Source organism: Triticum dicoccoides, chromosome 4A (assembly GCF_002162155.2).
Source record: "Triticum dicoccoides isolate Atlit2015 ecotype Zavitan chromosome 4A, WEW_v2.0, whole genome shotgun sequence".
NCBI classification, from domain to species: Eukaryota; Viridiplantae; Streptophyta; class Magnoliopsida; order Poales; family Poaceae; genus Triticum; species Triticum dicoccoides.
The window spans coordinates 570,179,123-570,185,404 of NC_041386.1; positions in this window are offsets into that span (position 1 = coordinate 570,179,123).

A 6,282-nucleotide genomic window follows, 5' to 3' on the forward strand; every position below is an offset into this window, starting at 1 on the left:
GTAAGACTCCCCAGGGCACGCCATAGTAGAGGGCCAGCCCTACCCCTCCTCCACTCCTCTATATACGGGGGAGGGGGGCACCCCATGGACACACAAGTTGATTGTTCCAAGCCGTGTGCGGTGCCCCCTTCCACCATAATCCACCTCGATCATATCGTAGCGGTGCTTAGGCGAAGCACTGCGTCGGTAGCAACTTCATCACCGTCATCACGCCGTCGTGCTGACGGAACGCTCCCGTGAAGCTCTGCTGTATCGAAGTTCGTGGGACGTCATCGAGCTGAACGTGTGCTGAACTCGGAGGTGCCGTACGTTCGGTACTTGGATCGGTCGGATCGTGAAGACGTACGACTACATCAACCACGTTCTCATAATGCTTCCGCTTACGGTCTACGAGGGTACGTGGACGTTACTCTTCCCTCTCGTTGCTATGCCTCACCATGATCTTACGTGTGCGTAGGATTTTTTTTGAAATTGCTACATTCCCCAACAGTGGCATCCGAGCCAGGTTTATGCGTAGATGTTATATGCACGAGTAGAACACAAGTGAGTTGTGGGCGATACAAGTCATACCGCTTACCAGCATGTCATAGTTTGGTTCGGCGATATTGTTGAACGAAGCGGCCCGGACCGACATTACGTGTACGCTTACGCGAGACTGGTTCTACCGACGTGCTTCGCACAAAGGTGGCTGGCGGGTGTCAGTTTCTCCAACTTTAGTTGAACCGAGTGTGACTACGCCCGGTCCTTGTTGAAGGTTAAAACAACACTAACTTGACAAAATATCGTTGTGGTTTTGATGCGTAGGTAAGAACGGTTCTTGCTCAGCCCGTAGCAGCCACATAAAACTTGCAACAACGAAGTAGAGGACGTTTAACTTGTTTTTGCAGGGCATGTTGTGATGTGATATGGTCAAGACATGATGAGATATAAATTGTTGTATGAGATGGTCATGTTTTGTCAAAGTTATCGGCAACTGGCTGAAGCCTTATGGTTGTCTCTTTATTGCATAAGATGCAAGCGTCATACAATTGCTTTACTTTATCGCTATGCGATAACAATAGTTGCAAAACCAATAGTTGGGGAGACAACCATATGACGACACATTGATAGAGATCAAGATGATGGAGATCATGGTGTCATGTCGGTGACGATGGAGATCATGACGGTACTTTGGAGATGGAGATCAAAAGCACAAGATGATGATGGACATATCATGTCACATATTTTGATTGCATATGATGTTTATCCTTTATACATCTTATTTTGCTTAGTTCGGTGGTAGCATTATAAGATGATCTCTCACTAAATTTCAAGGTATAAGTGTTCTCCCTGAGTATGCACCGTTGCCAAAGTTCGTCGTGCCGAGACACCACGAACTGATCGGGTATGATAAGCTCTACGTTCATATACAATGGGTGCAAGCCAGTTTTGCACACGCAGAAATACTCGGGTTAAACTTGACAAGCCTAGCATATGCATATATGGCCTCGGAACACTAAGACCAAAAGGTCGAGCGTGAATCATATAGTAGATATGATCAACATAATGATGTTCACCATTGAAAACTACTCCATCTCACGTGATGATCGGACATGGTTTAGTTGATTTGAATCACGTGATCATTTAGATGACTAGAGGGATGTCTATCTAAGTGGGAGTTCTTAAGTAATATGATTAATAGAACTTAAATTTATCATGAACTTAGTCCTGATAGTATTTGCATATCTATGTTATAGGTCAATAGCTTGCACATAGCTTCCCCGTTTATTTTTGATATGTTCCTAGAGAAAAACAAATTGAAAGATGTTAGTAGCACTGATGCAGATTGGATCCGTGATCTGAGGATTATCCGCATTGCTGCACAGAAGAATTATGTCCTTGATGCATCGCTAGGTGACAGACCTATTGTAGGAGCATATGCAGATGTTATGAACATTTGCCAAAGCTCGGTATGATGACTACTTGATAGTTTAGTGCACCATGCTTTATGGCTTAGAACCGGGACTTCAAAAATGTTTTGAAACGCCACGGAGCATATAAGATGTTCCAAGAGCTGAAATTGGTATTTTAGACTCATGCCCGAGTCAAGAGGTATGAGACCTCTGACAAGTACTTTGCCTACAAGATGAAGGAGAATAGCTCAACTAGTGAGCATGCGCTTAGAATGTCTGAGTACTACAATCACTTGAATCAAGTGGGAGTTAATCTTCCAGATAAGATAGTGATTGACAGAGTTCTCTAGTCACCATCACCAAGTTACTAGAACTTCGTGATGAACTATAATATGCAAGGGATGACGAAAGTAATTCCTAAGCTCTTCGCGATGCTGAAATCGGTGAAGGTAGAAATCAAGAAATAGCATCAAGTGTTGATGGTTAACAAGACCACCAGATTCAAGAAAAGGGTAAAGGGAAAGAAAGAGGAACTTCAAAGAAGAAAGGAAAGCAAGTTTCCACTCCCATGAAGAATCTCAAAGCTAGACCCAAGCCTGGAACTGAGTGCTTCTACTGCAAAGGAAATGGTCACTAGAAGTGGAACTGCCCTAGATACTTGGCGGATAAGAAGGATGGCAAAGTGAACAAAAGTATATTTGATATACATGTTATTGATGTGTAATTTACTAGTAATAGCAACCCCTCAGTATTTGATACTAGTTCAGTTGCTAAGACTAGTAACTCGAAACGGGAGTTGCAAAATGAACAGAGACTAGTTAAGGGTGAAGTAACGATGTGTGTTGGAAGTGGTTACAAGATTGATATGATCATCATCGCACACTCCCTATACTTTTGAGATTAGTGTTGAACCTAAATAAATGTTATTTGGTGTTTGTGTTAAGCATAAATATGATCTGATCATGTTTATTGCAATAGGGTTATTCATTTAAAGTCAGAGAATAATTGTTGTTCTGTTTAAATGAATAAAACCTTCAATGGTCATACACCCAAGGTGAATGGTTTATTGAATCTCAATCGTAGCGATACACATATTCATAATATTGAAGCCAAAAGATGCAAAGTTAATAATGATAGTGCAACTTATTTGTGGCACTGCCGTTTAGGTCATATTGGTGTAAAGCGCATGAAGAAACTCCATGCTGATGGGTTTTTGGAATCACTTGATTATGAATCACTTGATGCTTGCGAACCATGCCTCATAGGCAAGATGACTAAGACTCCGTTCTCCAGAACAATGGAGCGAGCAACTGACTTATTGGAAATAATACATACTGATGTATGCGGTCTAATGAGTGTTGAGGCTCGCGGCGGGTATCATTATTTTCTGACCTTCACAGATGATTTGAGCAGATATGGCTATATCTAGTTGATGAAACATAAGTCTGAAACATTTGAAAAGTTCAAAGAATTTCAGAGTGAAGTGGAAAATCATCATAACAAGAAAATAAAGTTTTATGATCTGATCGCGGAGACAAATATTTGAGTTACGATTTTGGTCTTTAACTAAAACAATGTGGAATAGTTTCACAAATTCATGCCACGTGGAACACCACATCATAATGGTGTGTCCGAATGTCATAACTGTACTTTATTGGATATAGTGCAATCTATGATGTCTCTTACCGATTTGCCACTATCATTTTGGGGTTATGCATTAGGCACAACTATATTCACATTAAATAGGGCACCGTCTAATCCGTTGAGACGACACCGTATGAACTATGGTTTGGCTAGAAACCTAAGCTGTCGTTTCTTAAAGTTTGGGGTTGTGATGCTTATGTGAAAAAGTTTTAGCCTGATAAGCACAAACCTAAATCAGAAAAGTGCATCTTCATAGAATACCCAAAGGAAACTATTGGGTACACCTTCTATCACAGACCCAAAGGCAAGATCTTTGTTGCTAAAAGTGGATCCTTTCTAGAGAAGGAGTTTCTCTCGAAAGAAGTGAGTGGGAGGAATGTAGAACTTGATGAGGTAATTGTACCTTCTCCTGAATTGGAAAGTAGTTCATCACAGAAATCAGTTCTAGTGATCTCTACACCAATTAGTGAGGAAGCTAATGATGATGATCATGAAACTTCAGATCAAGTTACTACCGAACCTCGTAGGACAACCAGAGTATTGTAGACATAGAAATTTGCGAAATACATACGGATCTGAATGTTGTAGACCCATAGATTAAACTTCTCTCACAAGCAAAACATGATCACTCTTTGGGTATTAATCACATAGCGACGTGAACTAGATTATTGGCTCTAGTAAACCCTTTGGGTATTAGTCACATGGAGATGTGAACTAATCACATAAAGATGTGAACTAGATTATTGACTCTAGTGCAAGTGGGAGACTAAAGGAAATATGCCCATGAGGCAAGAATAAAGTTATTATTTATTTCCTTATATCATGATAAATGTTTATTATTCATGCTAGAATTTTATTAACCGGAAACTTAGTACATGTGTGAATACATAGACAAACATAGTGTCACTAGTATGCCTCTACTTGAATAGCTCGTTGAATCGATGATGGTTATGTTTCCTAACCATAGACATGAGTTATCATTTGATTAACGGGGTCACATCATTAGAGAATGATGTGATTGACTTGACCCATTCGTTAGCTTAGCACTTGATCATTTAGTTTGTTGCTATTGCTTTCTCCATAACTATACATGTTCCTATGACTATGAGATTATGCAACTCCTGAATACCGGAGTAACACTTTGTGTGCTACCAAATGTCACAACGTAACTGGGTGATTATAAAGGTGTTCTACAGGTGTCTTCGATGGTACTTGTTGATTTGGCATAGATCGAGATTAGGGGGCTGTTTGGATCGCAGCCTACGGCTACCCTTCCAAAATATTGGTCGTTGACTGGCAGGCTGGCTTGCGTTTGGTTCACAGCCAAAATTTTGGAACTCAGCCAATTATTTGGTTATCCCGTGTGATTCTACAGCAGCATGCGGGCGAGATCCCGGCAGCAAATTCCTACGCCAAAAGTTTGGCACACCCTCGTTTTGGCAGGGCTAGCTTGGGCATCATCCAAACAGCCCCTAGGATTTGTCACTCCGATTGTCGGAGAGGCATCTCTGGGCCCTCTCGGTAATGCACATCACTATAAGCCTTGCAAGCAATGCAACTAATGAGTTAGTTGCGGGATAGTGCATTACGGAACGAGTAAAGAGACTTGCCGGTAACGAGATTGAACTAGGTATTGAGATACCGACGATCGAATCTCAGGCAAGTAACAAACATACCGATGACAAAGGGAACAACGTATGTTGTTATGCGGTTTTGACCGATAAAGATCTTCGTAGAATATGTAGGAGCCAATATGAACATCCAGGTTCTGCTATTGGTTATTGACCGGAGACGTGTCTCGGTCATGTCTACATAGTTCTCGAACCCGTAGGGTCCGCACGCTTAGCGTTCGGTGACGATCGATAATATGAGTTTATGTGTTTTGATGTACCGAAGGTAGTTCGGAGTCCCGTATGAGATCGGGGACATGACGAGGGGTCTCGAAATGGTCGAGATGTAAAGATTGATATATTGGACGACTATATTCGGACATCGGAAAGGTTCCGAGTGATTCGGGTATTTTTCGGAGTACCGGAGAGTTACAGGAATTCACCGGGGAGTATATGGGCCTTATCGGGCTTTAGGGGAAAGAGAGAGGGGAGGCTGCGCGTCCCCAAGGCTTAGTCCGAATTGAACTAGGGGGAGGGGCTGCGCCCCCTCCTTCCTTCTCTTCTCTTTTCCCTTTCATTCTCTCCTACTCCTACTACATGGAAGGGGGGGGGGGGAATCCTACTCCCGGTGGGAGTAGGACTCCCCAGGGCGTGCCATAGTAGAGGGCCGGCCCTTCCCCTCCTCCACTCCTTTATATACGGGGGAGGGGGAACCCCATGGACACATAAGTTAGTTCCAAGCCGTGTGCGGTGCCCCCCTCCACCATAATCCACCTCGATCATATCGTAGCGGTGCTTAGGTGAAGCCCTACGTCGGTAGCAACTTCATCAACATCATCACGCCATCGTGCTGATGGAACTCTCTCATGAAGCTCTGCTGGATCAGAGTTCGTGGGACGTCATCGAGCTGAACATGTGCTGAACTCGGAGGTGCCGTATGTTCGATACTTGGATCGGTCGGATTGTGAAGACGTACGATTACATCAACCACGTTCTCATAATGCTTCCGCTTACGGTCTACGAGGGTACGTGGATGATACTCTTCCCTCTCGTTGCTATGCATCACCATGATCTTGCGTGTGCGTAGGATTTTTTTGAAATTACTACGTTCCCCAACAGACGAGTGGTTGAGCTGA